This window comes from Balaenoptera musculus, chromosome 9 (assembly GCF_009873245.2).
Source record: "Balaenoptera musculus isolate JJ_BM4_2016_0621 chromosome 9, mBalMus1.pri.v3, whole genome shotgun sequence".
Lineage (NCBI taxonomy): Eukaryota > Metazoa > Chordata > Mammalia > Artiodactyla > Balaenopteridae > Balaenoptera > Balaenoptera musculus.
In genome coordinates, this window is record NC_045793.1 from 47,559,808 (window position 1) to 47,586,659 (window position 26,852).

Here is a 26,852-nt window from a genome sequence, read left to right on the forward strand (position 1 = left end):
GAAATGAATTTGTACCTCTTATCTTATTTGATATACGATACTGCTTATACCTGTGATGCTATTTAGATATCAGTATGCTGTCTCTCCACTGAATTGAGGATATGGGTGATTTCCCAGTGTTGTTTGGAAACTACAGGAGAAGAAGGAACTTGGTGAAATGTTATGGGAAAAAATAACACCTTCTCACCTCTTGTTAAAAAAGCAAATTGTCTGGATGAACCTAGAGATTATCATACTGAGACAGAGAAAGACAAATATTATATGGTATCATTTATATGTGGAATCTAAAAAACAATAAGAATGAATCTACATACAAAACAGAAACAGCCTCACAGACACAGAACACAAAGTTGTAGTTACCAGAGGGGAAGGCAGGGAGGGATAAATTAGGAGTATGGGATTAACAGATACACACCACTACATATAAAACAGATAAACAAGGAATTACTGTATAGCACAGGGAACTATATTCACTATCTTGTAATAACCCTATAATGAAAAATAAAGAATAAGAAAATATATATGTGTATAACTAAATCACTTAGCTGTACACCTGAAACTAACACAATATTCTAAATCTATACTTCAATTAAAAAAGAAAAGCAAATTGTCATTATAATAATAACTCTGGGAAAAAATAACAAGGGACTTATTTTCCAGAGATGCAAAACACTTGGACGTAAGAGTTTTGTTTTGTTTTGGTTTTGTTTCTTACCCACTTTAGTTTGAAATGAAATCTAAAATGTCAATCATGAATATAAATTAATATGCCCATTTGAAAACATTAAAATTATAGTACTTCTGTTTCTTAGTATCTATAGCAGTCTTTTTAGTAGGATTTGCATATTCCCTTTTAGTACAATGAAACTCATACATTCTTACATATGGGTTTGGAGTCTTTATGTGAAGGTAAATTCTTTTCTCTCTTTAAAATATTATTTTGCCTCTGCTTTCAGCTTTGCCCCTGCAACCTCCCTCTCCTTGCTCCAGACTAATAGGAGAAAGAGACCTTCACAAACATTGGATTCATAGCTCAGTCTTCTTCAAATACAGTGAGAGGTATGCTTTGGTTCCTAAAGGCTACAGAAATGTAGTAGTGATTCAAATTTCGTGTACACTACAATCATGTGGGATATGTGTTAAAACTGCAGATTCCTAACCCTTTCCCCAGAAATTCTGATTAATTTGTGGATTGGGCTCATGAATCTGCATTTTAACCCACTTGATAGATGATACCGATGCAGGTGGTCTAAAACCTTAATTTGAGAGACAATTAACTTCACTAATTCTCTGCCCTTGAATATACAGTCTCCTATGTTTTTCTCTTCTACGAATATTCTTTTTTGCATTCTGGAAAACATTGGGCATTGGGACAACTAACTGTGCCTAAAAATGAACATACAGTTAAAGGATAAGTTGTGTGTAGAAACCATTTTCCCCAAGGTTAGAAATTTTTTATGACTATGAATTCTTACAGCAGAAAGTTAGATGGTCAGTAAATCTATTTTGTGAACATATTCTCTATGAGAAATGAGAAAAGAGCTCCAGACTTTCCCCAAATTATTCTTCTATATTATTTTTTCAGAATTATCTACAACCCACCCCTTTAGAAGAATATACAGTTGAGATTTAGAAAAAATAAAACTATTCTCTTAAAAATATATAGATGTGTATATGTGTATATATATGTATAGTGCAAACTATATACTGTATATAAACGATAAACTGTATGTATAAAGTATGTGTATGTATATAGTATGTGTGTGTATATATGTGTGTGTATGTGTGTGTGTATAGTTTTGTACCAAACATAGCCATTGTAATGCTCTCTCTAGTACATGATTTCCTCTCTCTGGAAACTTCTTTACTGTGGAAGAAGTCAAACTTCCTTTTTGTCAATTTGGGGTCTGTCATCCTCTACTTTGCTCAATTTTCTGTGTTTCACTTATAATTTAGGTAAAATTTCCTAGTAGTTCTCCATGTAAAACCAACAATAATCTTTTTTTTTTTTTTACCCCTTTAGCTTGAGGGTTGCCAAGGGGTTAAGTGGCTCCTTTTGATATGCATAGATTATTTTTAGGGAAATGATAAAAACTGTTGGAAGATTCCCGGAGATCTGCAACACGCAGCATGGTGTCTGTGGATTCCTTTGTTTACCAGTTCTTTGTGTCCCTGGACTGCTAATAAAGCCTCTGGCATAAAATGGATGCCTTTAGTGAGTATGAGTCAGCCAATAATTTACAAAGCCAATCTAAGTGCCTGTGAGCTAGACTACCATCCATTTTATTTTATGATCTAAAAGCAAATGACATGAGATGTTAGCTGAGGTCTTATTTTAAAAATCCAGAGTAAAGTGAATGCTGTTCCCTTGGCCCCTAATAACAGGTAAATTATATCCCATTTGGGGATTTCTGGGAATTTACAAGTCGTTTTATTAATTTAGAATTCCAGGTGGCAGTAGGATAAAGATAATTTCCTCTTCGGTAAACAGTTACAGTAAAAACAATTCCATGCACAATGTAAATTGAGGTATTGAGGGATAGTTTTCATTATTATAAAGAATGAAGTAAGGGTAGGGAGATCGTTGGGGCTTAGTTCCAATTTCTTATAGCATTTTCTCATTCATTTGTTGGACTTAACTCTGCCGGAGTGCATTTTGTGTTAATATAACTCTGAATTTAATTTTTACCTCTGGGTAGGAGAGTAGGACATTATAACATTCAACCATGTATTGTTGGTTCTTTGCCCTTGTGATCACGTCTCCTGGAATTGTTGTGCAGCTATTTTGTGCAGCATACGTTCTCTTTGAGACATCCTAGATTTTTAAAAGTTGGTTCTTAAGTTAATAGCTAAATTTAATGAAATGGGTAATTATAATTGTGTAGAATAACCAAGAAGAGGAGTAGTGCAAGTACGGGAGATTTGCCCTAAAATAAGAGACAGCATTTTACTTGTGGGAAAATAGGGAAGAACTTAAAGAGGATCTTGCAATGAAATTAAAGTTCTTGCAATGAAAAGGAGGATCTTGCAATGAAATCCTCATTTGAATAGCCAAATTTCCTCCCAGCATAATTGTTCTCTCCTGTTATCTTTATACCAATGGTTCCTTGGGACTAATCACAAGTTTTTCCTTGCACTATTTTGGCTACATTTTATAATATATAATCTTTTACAAAATGTCATGCCACATACAGTAGTATTCCAGGTTTTCTGTTTTGAATCATAGTCTTTAAAGAAAATTAAACAGCCTACTAAAGTTAATTGATTCTCACATTAAGACTGAACAGTAAATCAACTCTACGCCCTGGAATTTTTTTCAAACATTTTACTACTATGGCAATAATTCTTTAAAACTATTAACTCTTATCATTCACCTATTTCCCCTGAACTGGGCAATGTTCTTTGGTTTTCAAAAAATTTTTTTTGACGTGGGGTATTTTATTTCATTTTTTATAAGAATTAATTTTTAGTACAGATTTTTTTTACAGTTCAATAAATCTTAGGACATTCGCAGAGTTATGCATCCATTACCACAATTTTAGAACATTTTCATCATCCCCAAAAGAAACCCCCATACCCATTGGCAGTTACTGCCCACTTTCCCCCCATCCCCTAAGCTACCAGTCTACATTCTCTATGTATTTGGCTATTCTGGAAATTTTCTAATAATTTTTAAAGCTCAATCCTTTCTTTATATTCAGGGTAAAGAAAAATCAATGATCTGATAAATTCATAGCATGGTAAAATAATCTCTGCTTTCAATTTTTGTTTCAAAAAATATGAAAAGTGTGGGGACTTCCCTGGTGGCGCAGTGGTTAAGAATCTGCCTGCCAATGCAGGGGACATGGTTTCAATCCCTGGTCCAGGAGGATCCCACATGCCGCGGAACAACTAGGCCCTTGCGCCACAACTACTGAGCCTGCGCTCTAGAGCCCGAGAGCCACAACTACTGAAGCCCACGCCCCTTAGGGCCCGCATGCCGCAACTACTGAGCCCACGCACTGCAACTATTGAAGCTCACGCGCTAGAGCCTGTGCTCCGCAACAAGGGAAGCCACCGCAATGAGAAGCCCGCGCACTGCATTGAGGAGTAGCCCCCGCTCGCCACAACTAGAGAAAGCCTGCGCACAGCAACGAAGACCCAGTGCAGCCAAAAATAAATTAAAAAAAAACATGAGAAGTGCTTTTTGAAATTTAAGTAGAACCAAACGCAGATTCCAGGTCTAAGGAATAAATCACTCTACATATGCAAAAAGTCAAATCCTTTGCAAATGTAAGAGCTAGAACCAATGGTATAAGAGATTTATTAAGAATAGTAAAAACCTAGGACTTGGTTTATGATTAAGGTAGAAAGTCAGTGGAAAGGAGGGTAAAGAATAATCAAGAATTTTAAAACTAAAATATCTCTCCATATCTAGATTATTCTCAATTCTCTGAAATTAATCCAACAAGAAACGAAATAATGCCAGTTTTTTGGTCTTTTATAGAACACAGAAGAGTACCCAAAACAAAATACTCTTTCTCTAGAGTCAGAAACTTCACACATTCTCTCAATAGGTGAAATCATTTTATAATCACTTATAGCATGAAGGAAGTCTTCCTTTAATTGAAACTAAAATTCCTACAGCAATTTAGACAGAGCTTGTTTTTTCTGAAGAATTGGAAAATGACTAATAGTAACTTCTGATAAAGTCATATATTATCTCAAGTGAGCAGTGGTGTTAAAATTGTCAACATAAAAGGCTCAACATTTACAATTCAAAATAAGCTTTCATCTATTAAAAGGTGGCCTCAGGTGTCACTAGAATATTAAAAGCAAGCCCTATTTTAAAACCGTACATAGCATAAGGTGAACCTTTTCTACACATGTAAACTAGGAAAACATATCAGCAAGAAAGGATTAGGTTGAAACTGCTAAGTCTGATCAGAGAATCTTCTAGTCTGCCCTCTGATGATCATAAGACGAAGTTTTAGCAATTGTCCTTTAAATTATCTGTACAGTTGGCTAAACGCATGAATGATTCCTAGAGGTGCAGCAATGAATGTAAAGCATATATGATAATTTGTTTCTGAAACCAGGTCCAGAACATTCATGAACTGTTATTTAAAATTAAATAGGAGCCACTCATTGAAACGACACATTCGAATAACTGAACTGATAAACCCATCACCTAATTATATGAGTAGGATTTTACACCTTTTTGCTAAAATACAATTTATGGTTGTCTAAATTACATACCTAAAGGACTTGATTGATTATTTAAATTCTAAAAATAATTTTTAAATAGATTTGAATACTTAAGGTCTCTCAGTGTTGCCTATACTCAATATGCACAATAATTCTGTAAATTGTTTTAAGGGCATTTTAAAGGTTTGTTACCATGGTAACCAAATTCAGAAAACTAACCTCTTAAACATGGTTGTCATAGGATTAAGGCAGATGGCTGACTAATCTTAACTAGTGCTTTTCTTTCTCATTTTCCCATGGCTTCCTGTCAGCTTTCTTTGGTTCTCATAAGATTACATACAAGGCAATTACATAGGCTTTCTTGCCCATACATAAGTGTCTCATTCACATAATATTGTCTGTCATTCATCCCCATGAGAGTTGCCCAATGACAGATCCTTTTCCTCCTGCTATAATTACACACTAAAAGAAGTACTAAGTGGAAAATATCTCTATATGCAATGTGTTAAAGGCATTTCTCAATTACACATGTACTTCGGCTCCTCAAAATCACTGCATGGGGTTCTTTAGATAATCAATAACACTGGTTAGAAGAAAAGGCAAAATCATCATCAATGTATTTTTTTAAGTGGTCTAGGTTTGGGTAACCCTCATTTATGATCATCTTTTAAACTTGTTTATATTTCCCAACATGCTAGATTAATGTATTTATCTATGCATAACTCTTATGTTACCCTGACAGCAACATACAATATATGCATATATTACTTCTATACCTAATTAATTTCCCTGCTTGCCCCTGACTTCTTGAGAGGTAGGACTGATACGCCTTTTTCACCTTTGTAGCAATAGTGCAATTGCTGGTACAGGTGTCCAATAAATGTTTCTTGTTATACCAGTATGTTGAAGAAGTTCCATAAGTAAACTATGCATTTTCAGTTCTTAAAATAATGACTCTAGTTGTATCACGACATTTGGTTCCTTAGGGGCATTAAGATTAGTGTTCCTTGCCTTCCACATCTGCCCATGAAGGAAGAATTGCTATGGGACTTGCTCTCCTATTGTGAACAACTAGAAAATTGGGCGAAATATATAAAACAAATTTTGTCAGACATTGGACAACCAATGAGCAACTGGCAGAGCAGGAATGTGATTCTCAAGAGAAAAGAAACAAATGAGATAAGAGCTACAATTATCCCAGTTTTCTGCTTGGAGGCAATTCCTGAACTATACATGGTAAAAAGGAGGGAAACAAAACAGAGCCCAGTTCTCTTGTGGGGTTGAGGAAACAGAGATCAGAGTTCAGGGAGGTCAAAGCAGCTAGAATCTGTGGGGCAGAGCTCTGGATAAGAGAAAACTAAGCAGAAAAAAACTTCAGAAATTTGCATAAAGGTTTCCTTGAGTCATTGAGTGAATACCAATTGCTGCAGGCATATGGTGAATCACCATAAGGTTGGGCAAAGAGTAACTCCTGAGGAAAGAACAACTACTGGGGAGCTGTGCACAAAAAATTCCCAGAGCTTACACAAAACTGGGAATTGTCCAAGTTCCTACTAGCCAGAATCACCTTACTGATTACATGGAACATTCATTAGAACCCATATGTGAGTCATACCTTAGTAAAGAGCTAAAGTAGTCGTAGAGTTAAAGTTACCCTAGAGCTGTCGTAAACAGTTTATAAACAAGTCTCAAATGGGTGAAGCCGATTCTTAAGAACAAAGTTTACAACCTTTCTTTAAAAGAAATATTTTTAAACATTCATTACTCAACAACATAAAATTCACTAAGTCTGATATCCAATGAAAAATTATGAGAGAGACAAAGAAGCAGGAGATAAAACAACCAATAAAAGACTAAAAATAGAAATGATAGAAGTAGCACACAAAGACTTTAAAACAGCTATTAAAATACAAATATGATCTGAGATTTAAAGGAAAATGTGTATGAGAAATGGATGGTATAAAAGAACCAAGTAGAACTTAAAGAGATAAAGAATAAAATATCTGATATAAAACGTTCATCAACAGGCAGTGGCAGTTAATTCCTTTTACCGTGCAGCTTTGCTTCACTCCATCTGGACTTTTCTGAAGCTGTGGGAGATGGTCAGTTCCAGATCTTGACCGGGCCAGGTGAGGTCTGTGGACCTGAGGCGTCCACTGTGAGGATGGAGAGGGACTGAGGGAGTCCTCGGGCCAGGAGAACTGCAAAACCTCCTTTGAAAAAAATAAAAACAAAGACAATGCTGCCACATTAAAAATGCTGGGAGAGGAGATGGGGGGGGCACCAAAAAAAGAGAGAAAAAAAAAACTTTCATTGACAGTATTAACCATTAGTAGATTAGATTAGAGACTGCAGAAGAAAAGATAAGAAAAATTGAAGAAAAATCAAGAGAAATTCAAAATGAAGAGAGAAAAAGAGTGGTGGGTGGGGAGGGAAAGAACAGATTCTCAATGATCTGCGGGACAATATCAAGTGGTCTAATATATGTATAACTGGAGTCTCTGAACTTGGGAGGGATGGGGTACAATGGGTAAAATATTTAAAGATGTAATGGCCAAAATTTTTCCTAATTTGATGAAAACTATAAATGTACAGATCCAAGAAGCTTAGTAAGCCCCAATGGGATAAAAATAGGAAAAAACAAACAAACAAACAAAAGAATAGATTCTCAGTGATCTGTGTGACAATATCAAGTGGTCTAATATATATATAACTGGAGTCTCTGAATTTGGGAGGGACGGGGTACAGTGGGTAAAACATTTAAAGATGTAATGGCCAAAATTTTTCCTAATTTGATGAAAACTATAAACGTACAGATCCAAGAAGCTTAGTTAGCCCCAATGGGATAAAAATAGGAAAAAAAAAAAAAACCCAAAACACAACAAAGTGCTTTATAATCATATTGCTCAAAATCTGTGTTAAGGAGAAAACTCTTAAAAGCAGCCATAGGAGAAAAAAGGACATATTACGTACAGGGGAAGAAATCATCAAGCACAGACTCTTCTTCAGAAACTTTGCAAGTCTTGTGACAATGTCTTATGACAATAGAATGGTACTTTTAAAGTGCTGAAAGAAATGAAGCCCTCAACCAAAACTTATGTATCCAATAAGAATGTTTCAAAAATGAAAGTGAAGTAATGACTTTTTCAGACAAAACTTGAAAGAGCTCATTATCATCTAACCTGCACCTACAACAAATGACAGCAATATCAATAAAGATGGGGTGGGGGATAGAAGTATCCTGCTGAAAATGTTTTGCATTATATCTGAAATTATATTATTTGAAGGTAGACAGTGATAAGTTTAAGATGCATATTGTAAATCCTAGGGTAATCAACAAATAAAACAAGAAGTATGGCTAATAAACCAATAATGGGTATAAGATGGAATATGAAAAATACTCAATTCTTCAAAAAAAGGCAAGAGCAAAAAAACACAAAAAACAAAAAAAGAACAGAACAAATAGAAGTACCAAGATGTTACATTTAAAACCCATCATATTGATAATTACATTAAATATAAAAGGTCTACACCAGAGTTTCTCAACCCCAATGCTACTGATATTTAGGGACAGATATTTCTTAGTTGTGGGGACTTGTACTTTGCACTGTAGGATGTATAACAGCATCCTTGGCCTCTATGTGCTAGACGTCAGTAGAGGCCTCCCTCACCTCTGCCACTGTGACAACAAAAATGTCTCCAGACATTGCCAAATGTCCCCTGGGGGCAAAACTGCTCCCGTTTAAGAGCCACTGATGTAAGAACTCCAATTAAAAGGCAAAGAGTGTCTGAGTGAATGAAAAGCAAGATCCAATTATATTGTCCAAACAAAGACAATCTACTATAATATAAAGATAAAGGCTAAAAGTAAAAGGACAGTTCCTTGGTTGGCCTTAAATGCACAGTCAGGTCCCTTTGTGCTCCAAGAGTCTATGACCACTACTGCTCTATCCTGCAGTAACTGCACTGATTCCCCCAGCCCTCTCCCACTATCCATTCACTCCTGGCAAACCACAAGCACAGGCATAACATTCAAAGATGTAAAAAAAGTCTCCTTCCTTGCCCTGCATTGTCACCCAGTTCTCCTCCCTGGTGGCATCTACTATTACAGTTTCTTAGGTATCCTTCCAAAGATAGTCCACGCATTTGCAAATGAGTACAGGCATATTTTTCCCCCACAAATGATAACACATTTACACAATGTTTTTCACATGGCTCCCCCCACCCTTAGTATAGGTTGGAAATCTTTCATATCAGTACATAGAAATAGATCTTCCTCATTTTTTCAACAGCTGGATAGCATACCATTGTGCTGATGTGCTGTAATTTATTTGAACAGTTCTCTATTGATGGGCATACGCTTCTAATCTTTGCTAGCACAAATATGTAGCAATGGATAACCTTGTACGCATATCATTTCACACCTGTGTTGGTATATCTGTAGGATAAATTCCAGAAATGGAATCTTTAGGTCAAAGACTATATATGTATTTGTTATTTGGGGAGATATTGCCGAGTTGTCCTCTACGGACTTTATAAAACTTTGATTTTTGCTAATCTGACAGGTGGAAATGCTACTTTGTATATGTATTCGATTTGCAGTTAAGTGAGCTTGCATATTTTTTCACGTGCCTAAGTGGTACTGCATTTTCTTTTCCTCTATACTATCTCTTCATATCCTTTGAGATGGTCTTTTCTTATTAGTTTATAAAAGGTAGAGTCTGTGTTCCGGTAACAGACGGATGGTCATGTCCTGACCAATGACCTTGACGCCAGCATCAACACACCTGTCACCTGTCTGTGGATTTATTAACCCAGGTTTGGAATCTTGGCTTTGCTAGTTGCTGCGTGATCTTGGGCGACTTGCTTAACCTCTTTGAGCTTTAGCGTCTAAGTATCGGGCATAGAGTCTGGCTTGTCAATATGGCGCAGAACCGTACCTTTAAACCCAGGCAGGGAGTTGGCTTGGACTTGTGAGTCAACAAAGTACCGGACACGTTTCTCCGCGGGGAAAGCTTGCTTAGGCACAGAGGCCCGCACGTAGCAACCCAGACGGCGGAGTCCGGGAGAGGCGCCGGAGAAAGCGGGGCCTGACTCCTTAAAGCCCGAGTTCTCCCTTTCCAGAAAGCCGCAACCCCGCTGTGACCAACAAATAAAAATCGCGCAAAGAGCGAGCCACGTTCCACGGGGAGATTCGTCTTCTCAGCCGCCCTTTCTGCTCCCAGGCGCCCCCCCGGACCAGGCAGAGCGCGGGTGAGGCGCGGCGCGGCGCGGCGCGGCCCGGGTCCGGCGTGGGGCGGAGGCGGGGGCGGGCCCCGCGGTCACGTGAGCCCGGCCAGCTGTTAGCTGGGGGTGGCGGGCCAGAGCGCGGGGAGTCTGGGGAGGGGGAAGCGCCCGACGGCCGCCTCCGCTACTGCAGCTGCAGCCCTCGATGTCGCCACAGTGATCTCAGCCGTGGCACCACCCGCACCCTCGCCGGCCGCAGCCTCAGCACCGCAGAGCCGAGCCCGGAGCCCGCAGCCCCGCAGGTGAGCTGTGGCGGGCACCCCTGGGAGCGCAGGGAATCTGCAGCTGCTTCCCCCGGCGGGCTTCACCCGGATCCGCCATCGCCGTCCCCTGTGCCTCGTCGCCTCCGGCTGTCCCTCCAAACCCGCGGGTGGGAATCCCGCGGATGCTGGCTTGGGCTGTCTGGGGTCTCTAGGGGATCAGGAGAGAGGGGGCCTCAGCCCGGGGTTGGGGTGGGGGACTCCGGCTACAGGCTGCGGGGGCGCAGGAGAGGGCTGCCCCACCCCTGGGCGCGGGCGCTGCAGCCTGGTTGGAACCTGTCCCCGCTCTCCAACCCCCCCCAACCCCATCCTTCCCACCACCTCTTTTGAACTCTCCTCACTGCCCCAGGCCGCTTTTCCTGTGTTTCCATTGCTTGGTATCCCAGTTGCTGGCCCGCTGGGGTGTGTGCCCAGTGCGGCCCCCGCCTTACCCCCCCCACCCCACCCCAAGACCGCTCCGGGGTTTCCCGGCTCGTATGGGCACACAGCTGGTGGCGGAGCGGGCCTGGCACCTTCCCGGTCGCACCTGCCGCGCGGGCGGGCTCGCGGGAACATGGCTGCCTGGCGGGCCCGCTGCCCTTGGCCCGGCTCTGCCCCCGCGTCCGCCGGTTCTGCGGTTGCGGTTGCCGAGTCGTGTCCGGAGGACTACCCTCCCCCTAAGGGCAAACGCGTCGGCTCTTGCTGTTGTCTGCAAGGGCCGAAGGACTTGACATAACACCGCCCGCCTCCTCAAGCCACACCCGGGGCGGATCTTGGGGATGGGGGGGTGTCGGGGCAAGTTAAGGCGGTGGCGCCAGGGCACTTATTGGTAAAAGGCACTCGTATTTCTGAGATGATTATCCACTTCAGTTTGCCTTTGCGCCCTCGGTTCGCTTGTCTGTCTGGGCACGGATTATTGGGCGACATCACTCGTTGAGGTCTGAGACGCGTGTGATCTGCAAAGCAGGAGGGACACTTGAACTTTAGAGAATTGACGAGAACTAAGATTGAGGGGTTAAAGATGTCCATTCAACTCAAATGCAGAAGCAGTCATTTGCTGTGGCTCCAAACTGTCCTGGTAGTGTTCTGTTAAATAATACGGTCTTTCTGGATTTGCTGTTTAATTCTGGCTTGCAAGTGTCTTGGATTACGCTTGTAGTCCAGCTTCCCGATGGGTGTGTGTGTGTGTGTGTGTGTGTGTGCCTACTGTGCTCCAAGCCTGACTAGAAGATGCATCAGTTGCAGAGGAAACCTATGTTAATTCAAAATGGCAGCATGAAAAATCAGGCCAGGCGGAAGCAACACAGACCAGAGCTAACATCAGCTGCCCCCTGACTGAAGCATTGATGGGGGGATCTACGGGAGGGAAGGCCCTCCTGGGTGTTGCTGCAGCCGGCCCTAAGGGATAGGAAGTGATTCTTGCAGCAGGCTAGATTTTAGGGTGCTGCAAGGTTCTGGGGAGGTTATGTGGGAAGTTTGGGGAGTTGTAATTATCTTCAGGTGCAAAGACCTGATTAAAACTCTCTGTGATTTTGATCTGATTTTCTACAGGCTGCACTAAAGTTGATGTATCTGGCTGCCAATATCTGTTTGATAACTTCTGTGCTGTTTTGTACCTACAAGTGGCTCTTAAAAGAGATGAGTGTCTGGTATAAACATCATCCAAGAACAGTACATATAACAAATACCAGGTTCTTAGAGCAAGTTTCATTGGAAGAACTGATTTAACATCACGAGCAAGCACTCAGGCACCAGAGGATGGTAAATTCTTGAAAGATGACTCATTTTAGGGTTTTTTTTTTTAACAGCCTTTTTTTCCCCATTTCACTGCTGTGCTGCCAGCCATCTTCTCTTTTAGCAAGGAGGAAATGCATGAGGAGGCAAATGTTTCAGGGATAATGGGATAGAGGGAGATTAGTGCAAAGGTCAGGAATGGTGAGCTGGAAGCAGCCTGAGAAAGCGCTGTGCTGTCAACCCCTCTTTACAGCCCAGGAGGCTGAATCCAGCGGGGTGAATGGACTGCACCCAAGGTCATATAGCTGGTTGGCAGCTGGCAGTGAGAACTAATATCCAGGTGTTGTAACTCCCCATTTTAGGGTTCCACATGCCACCTATCAAAGCCTGGGGGAAAAGAGCAAACCTATTATTATTAGCGTAGCAAACTCTTCATGAAACCAAACTTTAACATGATTTAAAAATCTGTAGTATTTAAAGTAAGTGCTCACACCTTAGTTTCCTAACTTAAGCCCATTTAACTTCTTAAGCTGTGTCCACCTCATGTTCCCATTTTCCAGGGACTAGACTGCTTCTATATTTAAGCACCAAAACCATAATTTTATGGTTTTTACATTTTATGATATGTCAGAATCTTTGAGGCGAGAAGTGCATTCTTTGATTAAAAAATTAGTTGCTTGTATTGCTTGTCTGGTTTTGTAAAGAAACCAAGGTGGGACATATAATAGCTTTTGAATATCTCTAACTTTAAGTAATAGTAAATAACAAACCTATTTTAAAATAACTTTGAAGCAGCACTGAAGACAGAGTCTTTTTCTAGAATTTGAATTTGAGTTCTCTGAGTCATATACCAGTGTCCCTAGCTCTACTAAAGCAGAACTAGAGATTGTGTGTGGGTTAGTAAATATATGTGCAGAGGTGGTGAGAACAGGGGAAATATTTCTTCTGAGCTTTCTGTACCGTCAACCCGGCGATCTGCAGAAGGAGAAGGTGGGTGCGCTACAAGGAACTGAGAGAATAATTGATGATGGTGAAGCAGATAGGAACTAGGTATGGATTGACAGATAATGTTGAAATGAAGACAGATGCTGATGCCACATGTGCCATTAAAACAATAACTTGCATTAGAGCATGAATGTGAAGGTTCATTCATTGAAATTCTCCCAATACGTCAAAGATATTTAAAATCACAAGTTTTAAAAAAAAGTAAACACGTGCAATCTGTGTTTGTTGGAAAACAATAAAAATACAAATAAGCCAAGGTTATTTTTTAAAAGCCACCCATGATCCCTTTATTCAGCAATAATCACTCATTCTGAAAGTTTGGGTATTTTCATTGGAGTGAGAGCCTAGGTTTGTGCTGTCTAATTCAGTAGCCACTAACCACCGACCACATGTGGCTATTGAGCACTTGAAACATGGAGAGTCTGAATTGTGATGTGTTGTGAATGTAAAATATACATCAGATTTCAAACATTTGTAGGAAACATTTGAAATATTGTGAGAATTACCAAAATGTGACACAGACATTTCAAACATTTAAAACACTTCATTAATAATTTTATTTATTTATTTTTATTAAAGTATAGTTGATTTATAGTATTATGTTAGTGTCAGGTATACAACATAGTGATTCAAAATTTTATAGATTATACTCCGTTTTAAGTTATTATAAAATAATGGCTATGTTCCCTGTGTTGTACAATATATCCTTGTAGGTTATTTTTAAATACATAGTAGTTTGTACCTCTTAATCCCCATACCCTTATCTGGTTCCTCCTTCCTTCGCTCTCCCCACTGATAACCACTAGTTTGTTCTCTATATCTGTGAGTCTCTTTCTGTTTTGTTATACTCATTTGTTTGCTTTATTTTTTAGATTCTCATGTAAGTCGTAACATACAGTATCTGTCTTTGTCTAACTTATTTCACTAAGCATAATACCCTCTAGGTTCATCCATATTGTTGCAAATGGCAGGATTTCAATGAACAGATACAGTTCATTAATGATTTTTATGTTGATTATGCAGGCATACCTTGGAGATAATGCGAATTGGGTTCCAGACCACTGCAATAAAGCAAATATCAAAATAAAGCAAGTCACATGAATTATTTGGTTTCCCAGGGCATATAAAACTTAGGTTTATAGTGTACTTTGTTAAGTGTGCAATAGCATTATGTCTAAAAAAATGTATATACCTTAATTTAAAAATACTTTATTGCTAAAAAATGCTATCATGTGAGTCTTCAGTGAGTTCTCTTTTCTGTATGCTAACATCAAAGGACACTGATCACAGATCACCATGACATATATAACACTAATGAAAAACCTTGAAATATTGTGAGAATTACCAAAATGTGACACAGACAGGAAGTGAGCAAATGCTATTGGGAAAATGGCGCCCATAGTCTTGCTTCACTCAGGGTTGCCACTAATCTTCAACTTGTAAAAAATGCAATTATCTGTGAAGCACAATAAAGCAAAGCACAATTAAATGAGGCATGCCTGTATTTTGAATTAATATTTTGGATATATTGGATTTAAACAAAATATGTTATTAAAAGTAATTTCACCAGTTTCCCTTTACTTTTTTAGATGTGGGTCCTGGAAAACATAAAATTACATATGTGATTCACATCTGTCTTCCATTATATTTCTATTAGGCTGCATTGGTCTAGGTCATTAGCAGAAAGTGGAGGTTGGTTGCGGTGTGTGATACTGTTCATAGAAATGGATGCGGGAGGTGAGAGAAGTTTGAATAGACACTGGAGGGGAGGAGATGGGGTGAGTGGAGAATGACTGACGTGATGTACATGTCAATCACACCCACCTCTCCTCTCTCCCCCAGAAACTCCCAGCATCCTCAGGGCCTCCACCCAGTCTGGGATGGCGATGAACTGAACTGGGTGGGTGACTGGAAGGGGAGGAAGTTGGGGGCCTCCCAGCTTGAGCCTCATTGGAAGCAGAGTGAGGGAGCTTGAGATGGTTAATGTTCCCTTCTCCTTCTCTTCTTAATGGTTATATATTTAACCTAAATCTCCCAGTGCTTAATCTACTACCCTAACGTGAGCTAGGTGTTCTTGAAGGCTCCCATAAGCATTTCTGATCATTGTTTTAAGTTGTATTGTTGCCCTCCTCTCTTGGTTGTATACATGAGTGCCTCTTCTTCTAGTTGATGAAGGCCTTGAGAAGATCTTTTTAGCTCCGTTTTCCCTTAGGTTGCACATGGTGCTTGTAGGTGGTTAGGGGATCAAATTACATATCGGTAATTCATATGACTTCTTAAAAGTCCTAGTTAAAATGATGTAGTGATCAAAGGCTCTTCTGAATATCTTTTTCTCCTCTCAAAATGAAACCTTAGTGTATTTTAAAATTGCACTTAGCAGTGCCTAGCGACCTGAAAGAATTAAATGAAATGTCTTAAAATGTCCTTTCTTGAGCACTGAAGTAATCAGATTTTTAAAAATAATTAAAAATCCAATAAAGTAATATGAGCTTGTTATAAAGAAATTTTAAATGACATAAGTAGATGAAATGTGAAGTTTCTATCTCTATAGCCCACATTTAGTCCCACTTCCAACTCTCAGATATTAATCCTTCCAGGTCCTTTTTTTTCCTTCTTCCGTTCCTCCCTCCCTCCCTCCCTTCCTTCCTTCCCTCCCTCCTATCTATCTATAGTATATACTTATAAATATTTGCATAAGTGGGGATCTTCATACCCACATATATATGTATTTACATACACACACTAATATGTTCATATATATGTATATAGGTTCCTTTTTGATAATAAAGTGGGATAAATTTCCAAATGGTAAAAACACAGCAAATGAGTCTAGAATTAATGGGCATTTGCAAAGTAGTTTTTAAGTCCATTTTGCTAGATGTAAAGTAACCCTATGGTTTCATACTAGCAAGATTTAAATTTCTTCTGTAGGAAATGAATGTTTAGCTGATTTTTTTACAGGGACAGAGTGTAAACCACTGTTTTAAGAGTGATTGGGAAGATTTTTTAAAATCCCAGTTTAGAGCATTAACAGGTATGTATCAAATCATATTACTGGGAAAAGATGAGAATAGACAATCCATTATTTATATGGGAGAGGAAAACAGATGGTGGGAATAGGAAGGTCATCATTCAAAGCAACCTTGCCAAATTAGTGGACACAATGGCAGCAATGTCAGAAATGAGAACACAAGGAAATGAAAGAACCCTAGATGTGGCTTGTTCAGTAGCTCTCAGGTCTTTCCCATAGGGAATGCTTTTGGCAGCTAACCACATACCTGCCTATTTCAAACACATTCTTCTTCCTTTATCTCCATAATCATTACATTCCCAGAACCCTAATCTTTAAGAACAAACCTTTCTTGAATGTTTCTCTATTCCAGATACTCTGCATCTATTACCTCATTTAATCCCCATAACAGTACATAGTAGACATCATGGCCATGTTTTATAGATGAAGAACTTAGTAGTTGGAGGAGCTACACCTGGAATCTGGGTCTATCTGACTCTTTCTTAAAAAGCCATAATGTAACCTCTTGGATAGATTATTCTGACTGCACAGGTCTAGTGTATACTATTAATGTGATGTAAGTCATTGTCTTTCTTTCTTTATATTACTGTAAAAGATGGAAAACTCTTTCAACCTGCCATGTATTGAAAAACATCTTCCTTATAGTGAACTTGATCTGACTATATTTTTCTAATTTGGCTAGCTTGAATGAAAAATGAATCCCACTTGTACTATTTATCTACTCCTTCCTACATTAAAAAAACAGTTGTATCTATGAGAAATGGATGCCATTCAACTAATCCCTTCTCTTCCCCTCACTCTAAAATTCCTAAGAGCTCTGCCAAAAGTGATACTCACGCAGCCTGAGTTTTCTTTTAAGTGGTACCATATTTTAAATGCACCAGAGTGATGAACAGATCACTGAGTGTAGTGGAGTTTTTGAAGGGGGGCCTTGAATTCACGTGTGTCCCAGCATTGAATGGACACAGAATAAATAATGAGCCATATATATCTTCAGCATTATTTTTCAGATGTGTATGTATTCTATTACCAGTTAGTACATACAAATGCATTGAAAGTGTTACTAAATTCATAACATATATTCATTACATATTTTTCCCAACCAACTACAATCACTCTTATGTGGGGTGTCTATGAAAATTTTTTGTTGTTAAAAAGTTGGGAAACATGTTAGAATATTTCACATTATAGAGAAATTCTAGAGTGATTTGAAGAATACTTTTGTTAAGTGACCAGTTACCCCCTAATTTACCCTATGAAGCAATGTAGATTTTGAAGCACAACATTCCACTTGACTATAGAAAAGTCTACGTTTCCTTAGTTATTAAACTGTCATGTGAATCATTCATTAAGTTGGACATTTTGCTTTATTCATATTTCTCATTGTCACCATATCTTGAAAATGAGGCAGAATCAGATGTGGCCAAAAGATAAAATGAATTCATTTGCCATGACTGAGCTGTGGGGTTCTCCTTAATCCCCGAGTCTCTGCCTTATTGCAAGGCCATATTTATTAGCGGCAATATATTGAGAAAATAGATTATTTCTATTGCAACTCTTCCTTTTCTTCTTTTTTTAAAGTATTTTCATTACAAATTCTGTATTTTCATGTGGGAAGTTTGAAAGTACCTGAATATATATAGGTTAAGAAATTGCCTGTGATTCTGCAACCCAGCAATACTATTACTCTTAAAAATTTTGTTGCATTTCCTTATGATCTTTTTGCATCATCTATCTATATAATATACATAATTTGAATGATACCGTATATAATTTGTGTGACCTCTTTTTATTTCACCAGCTTGTTCTTACGTATTGATATATTTCCCAGCTTTCCATGATATGTATAGATAGCAAATTACATATCATACATTTGTTTTGTTTTGTTTCTGGATTCTTATGATCATCTAAGTGGCTGTATTTTGGGAGAGGGTGATGCACCAGCAGTGGTCCATTAAATTATCAGGGGTTATGGTGAAGTTGAGTAGTTGTTAATTACCTGGAATTTTGGTTTTACAAATTTGAAATAGACACTCTTTTCATTTCCTCTAGCTAATCACCTAAATTGCAGTAGTTTTGGAATGGAAGAGCAGATCAGTTTGTGATCATTTCAGTCATTAAGAAAAAAGCATCCAAAGGATATTTCTTAGCAGGTCCTACTGATTTAGAAATATTCAGCTACATAAAATATCTAGCTCTTCTTTTTTCTGGCTTAAATTCTTACTTTCTATCCAAGGCAGAGGAGTCATGGTCATTACCAAATGATTTACCTTGCATCTATGTTAAATGAAGAACGCTTTTTTTTAAAAAAAGGTATTTTTAAAGATTTGGGTGAGACTTTATTTCTTTAAAATAGTGAAAACTGCAAAACATTTAAGTAACAATTAATAATCCAAATCTTCCTGATTATCATGTAGTGTGATTAGTCTGATTTCCCAGTTTTAAAGCCAAAGACCAAGAAAACACAGCCTCCTACATCTTTATTTGTCATACTTCTCTCAAGTTACCCAGGGATGGGTTTCACCCACCTTCATCTCGAAGGCAGAGAGTATTGCTGCCAATGCTGTTGCTGAATTCAGCAACATTCAATTAAAATTAAATGGTTTCTTTAGAAATAAAATTGAGAAGCAAGATGGCAGAAAGTTGATGGCCCTTGCCTTAAGGGAGCTTATTGTACTCTTGTATGTGTGTGTTGAAAGTTTCCACACTCAAAAAAAAAAAAAAGCTGGGCAGAAAAAAATGAATACTACTTTAGAGAAGCAAAGAGGTTTAATAACCTGTAACAGTGGATATTCCACACCAGTCTGAACTGACTGCATCAGAATCACCTGGGCATTTGTTAAAAATATCCTTCCTGGGAACTCAGCTCAGACCCACTGAATCAGAATCTCCAAGGAGGGGTTGTCTAGGAATCTGCTCCTCAGACCATCATTTTGATGTGTGGTCAAATGTGAATCCCGTGTATTGAACCACAGCTTGGGAGCACCTTGTCAGAATCAGATTTTCCTGCTCTTTTTCTCTCATTGAAGATGAAATATCGATACCCCTTCCCCTTCATTTGTTCAACAAACATTTGTTGAGGTCTTATTATGTGCCAGTCTTTGTGCAAGGTGTCAGGGAAATAAGGATTTACATACGTGTCCTTGCCCTCATGGGGCTGATAGTCTAAAGAGCAGAGACAGGCGTTTTAAAACTTGAGGGAAAGAGATATAGCAAGGTAGAGGAAACCAGGGGCTTGCCTCTTCCCCCAGTGTGCTAATATACCAAGCCAACTGAAATCCCTCCCCATCCTCCCTGTCCCCAGTAATCCTTCCTCAAAGAGATATCTGAGCCCCCAAATAACTTACTCCTAAGTTATGACTCCAAGAAAGCATTTCCTGTATTGATCAGTCCAGTGCTATTTCTAACCTTAAAAGAATTTTAAACATCTTATCATATGCATTACTTCTTAAGTAAAGAGAACAGTATGATAAACCTCTATGTACCCATCACTCAGCTTCAGTCATTTTTATTACCTAGAGAATCTCGTCTCATCCGAATTTCCCACCCTTTCTCCTCACCCTGGATTACTTTCATTATATCATTTCACATGGAAATATTTCAGTATGTATTTCTAAAAATATAGGCTCCTTTTTTCGGACATAAATACAATATCATTGTATCTAAGAAATTAACAATAATTCCTTAGTATCATCAGATATTCAATGCGTTCACATTTTCCCAACTGTCTTTTGTTTTAAATTTACTTTTTGGCCATGTTGAGCGGCCTTCAGGATCTCAGTTCCCCAACTAGGTATTGCATCTGGGCCACAGCAGTGAAAGCCTGGAATCCTAACCACTAGGCCACCAGGGAACTCCAAATATTAGGAATATTATAGTTTTGTGTTTTTTTTTACCCACGCAGCATGTCTCATGGGATCCTAGTTCCCCGACCAGGGATTGAACCCAGGGCCTTGGCAGCAAAAACGCAGAGTCGTCACCACTGGACTGCCAGGGAATTCCCCTCAACTGTCATAAAATTTTTGTACAGTTTGTTTAAATCAGGACCTAACTAAGTTCCACTCATTGCAGTTGGTTCATCTCTTAAGTAACTTTGTCTCTTCATCTTTTTTTTCTTGCAGTTTTTGTTGAAGAAATCAGATTTGTCCTATAGAGTTTCTCATAGTCTGGATTTTGCTTATTTCATCCCCATGGTGTCATTTGTATTCTCTGTAAACTGATGGTTCAATCTAGAGCCTCCATCATTCCAGTCTGATCCTTTAAGCACATTTTAGTTACACATTGGAGTGTGAGTGTGTCTGATGAGCCAGGGGCAAACCGTTGGTGAGATGGCGAAGGAGCATAGTAGGGATTGGTGCAAAAGTGGCACACCCATCCCCAGTGAGTAGTAGGAGGGAGAAAAAGGAACATTTATTGAGCATCCCACTGTATACGGCCACAGGACTGGGTACTTTCCATACGATCTCAGATAAACACATGTGCTGTGTTGTGTATGGAGGATCAGTCCCATTTTCACATGCGGAAACTCTGGCACAGAGCGAGTTCATAACCTGCCTGTTTCCCACGGTTAGTGGGTGGAGTCAGGATATGAACAAGAGTCTGTTTGTCTCTAAAGTATGTCCTTCTCTTGCCCCTGTACACATGGGGCTGCAGGGCCAACCAGGCATTGTAAATGAGCACAATTGACCTGACACTGAAAAAAGAAAGAACAAAAAAAGCAGTAGCCCAAGGGTGATGATAGGCTGCGCTTCCAGTGGCCTCAGTGTTGGGAAGTGGAGAGGACTGTGGCAGGAGCCCCCCCTCAGCTCCAATCCTGCTGTCATACAAGAATGTGGATCCAGTGTTGCTAGGTCTTTTGAGTTTTCAAGAGACACTAAGCATCTGAATTTCTGTGGAAAATCTCTAGATTTAAAAATGCTAGCTGCTAATTCTGATTTAAAAAAAAAAACCCACACTGTTTAGGCCAGTGCTCTGGACCAAACCAAATGAATGTGCAGCCTGCCACCCCCCACCCCGTACCTCCCCATGCTCCTAGGAAGTATGTCTGCAGAAGAGTGGCATTGAAGACTGCCTGAGTCAACTGTCAGAGGTAGGTGTTGCCCTTGGCCTTAGAGAAAGGGAATAGTAAGCAGCTCTTAAAAGACATCAGGTGACAATGGAGCACATCTTCAAAAGGTGAGAGAGCCTTTAGATACTGTAAAGAAAAAGCCAAGTTTCTGAAGTCTCATCTGTTCAGATCAGACCTTGACAAAGGAACAGCCTTCATCACGTACCTTTTCTCACCCTCACGGTGATGCGTCCTTACTGTGTCCCAGACAGCGTTCTGAGCACTTTATGTTTCAGCTCATTTGAACCTCACCACAACCCTGTCATTATCCCTGTTACAGAACGGTAACACGGGGCTGAGATTCGAACCCAGGTTGCCTCCAAAACCTGCTGCCTTGCTTAATACCCTATGTGGTCTTTCTTCCATTAGGTAGTTCCTCATTCAACGCATAGAATGTTAGAAGCTGGAAATCACTGGCTGTGGAGTCCTAAAGCTTTATGCTCTACTGTCTTGAGCTTTCAGTGAAACAGAAGAATCTTTTTTTCAGGCAGAGCTTGATGAGTCTGAGCTAATTTACGTACCTTTTATCAGCTGGCGTTTACATCTCAATTCAGGTAGATAATTCCTTTCCCAGACACCTATTTATTCTTTACTATCTCAATAGCAGATACAGGACAGGAAAATAAATTTATAAGTGAGTATCATTTGTCATGTTTTCAGTTCAGTGGGAATGTCAACAATTTAAAAAATGACTTTATCTATAAGTAATATAATATAATATAATATAATATAATATAATATAATATAATATAATATAATATAATAAAATACATTCTTCTTAGCTTTTCTGGAAGGAGGTAATTCATAGACATTGGCTTTAAACTTACCCAATCTTCTCAGTGAAGCTGGGAGCTTGGAGAGTAAGGACATTTGGGTTTCATTTCTTTGTGCAAGTAAAGGTACTTTGTCACAGTTATTTGCAAGAGAGTTAATAAGCCTATAGCTTATACAGACAGTCATTTTCTTCCTCTCAGGCAACTCAAGGCTTCCTTATTACTGGGTATGGTGACTAATGAGGCCCTCTGCAGCTTCACTGAGATAAAAGGGCAGGGCAGTTTGGCATTCAGGCGAAGAAAACCCCTACTTGGCTTGGAGCATTCATGCCCTTCAATAACTACTCACTGAACTTGAGGACAAAGACCTTCTTTCCCATGCAGCTTCCCCCCTCCTTGTCTAGACATTCTGTAAGCAGTCTCCTAGTTACAGGGGTGGAGTGCTGCAGCCCCCCAAGCCTGTACCCAGCCTCCTGTCACCAGTCGGAGGGTGTATGTTGGGAGATGCAGCTCCTGTGCTGTGAGCTCCAGGGACTCTGGAGTTATAATTCCCAAGAGGAAGTCATGAATCCTGAAAGGACTTTGATAAGGACAATGATGGTTAGAAATTGAGCTTAGGGGTACTTTACCACAGCTGATAGCACGATATCTAAAGCTGTCCAGTCCAGTATTGTAGCCTTGAGCCACATGTGACTACTTGATTTTTAAAAAATGTTAATTGTGGTAAAAATACACGTAACATAAGATTTACTGTCTTAACCATTTTCAAGTGTACAGTTTAGTTGTGTTAAGAATATTCATATTGTTGTGCAACCCATCCCCAGAAATTTTTCATCCTGCAAAACTGACACTGTGTACCCATTAAACAGCTACCTCTCTGTCCTCCTCCCCACTCCCACCCCTGCCTGGTCCAGCCCCTGGTAACCACCATTCTACTTTCTGTCTCTATGAATTTGACTACTCTAGGGACCTCATATAAGTGAAATTACACAGTATTTGCGTTTTTGGGACTGGCTTATTCTACTTAGCATAAAGTACAGATAAATGTACTTTGAAATATTCTTAACAAATATGTCCTAGGAAATACCTGTAGGTTTAATTGTCTATGGGGGTTAAATTGGAGTGTTTCATTAATTGGAACTGTTAGTTTATCACTAACCTGGCAAGAATCCTAATTGGTATTTACCACAAAGAAGCCTATTCAGTAGACTTGCTCTTTAAGCCTGTGCTTTTAAAGATTTTTACTTGAAACCCATAGTAAGAGAGAAATGTTGTATTGCAACCCAGTACATACATATACTTATATGTGTATATCTGAACTTAAAGTTTCTTGTACCAGCGCTTACTCTTACTATGTGAGATGCACATGTTCTTTTCTAGAAAATGCTGATCTTGTCCACTATATTGAGTTCATAACCCACAAAAGGGCCACAACATGCAGTTTGGAAAACACTGCTTTAGATATTCCTGGGTTCAGTTTTAGGCCTGTAGTATAACCCTGTACCCACATCGCCACCTCTGGATCCCCATGGCTCAGAAGACAGCTTCAGAATTGTGCCTCAAAGCAAGCAAGTTAAGAAAAAAGCCATCAATCATGGCTTTATTTCCGAGTAAGCTTTGTTCACTGATTTTAATGCTGGTTTAAGTAGAATGTAGTTATAGAAAATTCATTATTGAATGGTTATACTGTTTTCCAAAGCTGAATATAAATGATAAAAAAAATCTATGCAATAAATTTCTGCATTAGCTTGTGTGATTGGGAGTTAATTAAATTTTAGTTTATTTTTCTTTGTGGAAGAGATTATGACATTTCATAATGCTGTATAAGATTATAGAGGGAAAGGGAGAAAAATGATAAAGTCGGTTTTTTGTATCATACATGAATGATTTAACAGTTTATAAAAATCCTGTAAACAGAGATTTCAAAATGCATGTTTTATACAGTATATAGATGAGTTAACTTTTCAGATTTTTTAATCTGGTATGTTAGCCAGTATTTTGACAAATAATGGGAAAAAAATTGAGATTCCTGGAATTAGTTTCAAAAGAATTTCATCTCAGGGTGAGCAGAAAATTGGCTTTCTGATGGGCCAGTTTTTCTTTTCCTGTTTAAGGAGGCGACTGCAGGAGGCCTGCCCGCTATTTGTGTAAATAATAGTAATGAAAATTTGTGTGCTCCCTGAGTAACTCTGAATTGGGCAGGCTGTAAAGAAAAAAAAAAAAAGGAAAACAAAGTACTAGAGAATAACTATAATAATGCTGAATAAAAAACTTGTCCTAACTATAACTCAAATAAGAATTTGCCAGTTTTGAAATTTTAGATGTTGGGACATAGAAATAGAGCCAAATTTTTTATTTAAAATAAAATTCCTAAATCGGTAATATCCCCTGGGTTTATTTATTTTTTAATCTTTTGTGTGTGATTATATAAGTATAAATACTTGTAGGGAAATTGAAAACAAAGGAAAATATAAAAAACCAGAAAGAATTTAGTGGTCAGGCTACCACTTCTGGTCTTTTTCCATGCATATTTTCATGTAGTTAAGATAATTTTATTTTTTAATAAATTTATTTATTTTATTTATTTATTTTTGGCTGCATTGGGTCTTCGTTGCTACTCGCGGGCTCTCTCTAGTTACGGTGAACAGGGACCACTCTTCGTCACGGTGGGCAGGCCTCTCACTGCGGTGGCCTCTCCCGCTGCAGAGCACGGGCTCTAGGCACACGGGCTCCAGCAATTGCAGCACGCGGGCTCAGTAATTGTGGCTCACGGGCTCCAGAGCACAGGCTCAGCAGCCGTGGCGCACGGGCCCAGCTGCTCCGCGGCATGTGGGATTTTCCTGGACCAGGGCTCGAACCCACGTCGCCTGCATCAGCAGGCGGGCCCTCAACCACTGTGCCACCAGGGAAGCCCTAAGATAATTTATTTTGGACACCCCCCCCCCACCTCCCCAAACCATTTCTCCATGCAATTTAAAACTCCTCACAAACATTTTAATGGTTTTATAGTATTCTACCATATAGATGCAGCATAAATTTTTAGCCACTTCTCTGATGCTGGACAGTTAAGTTTCCATCAGTTTTTCACCTGTATAAATACCGCTGTAATACACACTTTTGTGCATAAATCTCGTCCATACTCCTGATCATTTCCTTAGAGTAGATATACAGAAATGGAATTCCCTTCCAGCTACTGCTCTGTCTCCTCCCTATCACAGCCAGCTTCTTTAAAGCTATCTGTGTGCACCGGCTCCATTTCCTTCCTAAAACCTGGCTTAAAAGCCTTCGGTGGCTTTAGTGTTTATTATGGGACAGACACTAAAGTCCCTGCCGTTGCCTTCAAGACCCAGCATGAACTAGCCTCTCTCCCTGCGTCTCCAGCCTCTTCCCCGTTGCCTCTGGCTCAGCCACACTGGCTATTTGATGCAATGGCTCCTTCCCCTTTCTCCAGCCACAGGGCCTTCAAACCTGCATAGCCTCCCTCTAGAATAGTCTCACTCCCCCGCCCATCTGTCCTTTGTGGACTGTGAAGTGAGATATCTACTTAGAGGAAGTGGTTGGAAGTTTGAAGAGAAGTGAAAGTCTCAAAAGTTCATTTAGGAGTTAAAGAGAGGAATTGACCAGACAAAGTACACAAGGGGTTTCCAGGTAGCAATGAGGGCCACTTTCCGGGTATATTCAGAGTCAGGAATGTGAGATTCACATCAAGGGAAATGGAATTGTCCTGTAGGGCTATGATCACCTTTAGCTTCTGGAGAAAAGAGCTTGCTTAAACTCAATTCACCTGATGAGTTCAGTATCCACTTCCTGTGTTTATTTTTCTCAGTCTTGTAGCATTGTCCTACCTCCTCTTGACTAATTCAACTTATGTGGGTGATAGCACGATTTGTCATAGAATAAGTGGAGGACTTTACAAATAAATACTTTCGGGGTCATTGGAAACCTCAATGTGAAAGTCTTCATTTCTGGGTTTATTGGGAAGTTGTAAAGTTGCTCTGTTCAGTAGGATTTCTACTACCCACCTGTGGCTATTTAAATTTAAATGAATTAAAATTTGTAATAAAATTAAAAATTTAATCCCTTAATTACACTAACTACACGCCAATAGCCACTTGAGGCTGGTGGCCACCGTATTACACAGTGGAGATAGAACATTTTCGTCATTGTAGAAAGTTCTGAACAGCACTGATCTAGAGAGCAGACAAGGATCCAGCTAAGTCATCTCTGAGGCTAGTCATTGTGTAGAATGGTGATCCAGGAAAAGTAATGGACAATTAGCTTTGGCTAGTTTGCTACAGGTTGTGATACACAGTTTATGGGTTCATCTAACATTAAAAAAAAAATGACATAAAAATTCTGCTTCCTTCTGGCATTCCCAATCATTCCCAAAATTCAGCAGAAAAGCCAGCCTCTCTGGGCCCACATATCCCTGGGCTTCCTTTGCCTATGTATTCGTCATGGTCAAGTGACTCAGATGACCTGCTGACCAA

General features: G+C 39.3%; 2 protein-coding genes across 5 annotated transcripts in view; one reads left to right on the top strand and one right to left on the bottom strand.

Annotated features, from left to right (window-relative positions):
• The window catches only part of PLEKHA8 (pleckstrin homology domain containing A8), a 94,392-nt gene extending 83,958 nt beyond the window's left edge, over positions 1–10,434 (bottom strand). Inside the window, exons 1-2 of the mRNA XM_036863177.1 lie at positions 10,128–10,434; positions 7,239–7,400 (exon numbers count right to left, since the gene is read on the bottom strand). The gene's annotated coding sequence lies outside the window, so the exon portion shown is untranslated. The remainder of the gene's footprint in view (positions 1–7,238; positions 7,401–10,127) is intronic.
• A 150-nt stretch (positions 10,435–10,584) lies between these two features.
• Positions 10,585–26,852, top strand: part of SCRN1 (secernin 1) — a 104,999-nt gene continuing 88,731 nt past the window's right edge. For all 4 annotated transcript variants that reach the window (XM_036863192.1, XM_036863195.1, XM_036863193.1 and 1 more), the window contains exon 1: positions 10,585–10,715. The gene's annotated coding sequence lies outside the window, so the exon portion shown is untranslated. The remainder of the gene's footprint in view (positions 10,716–26,852) is intronic.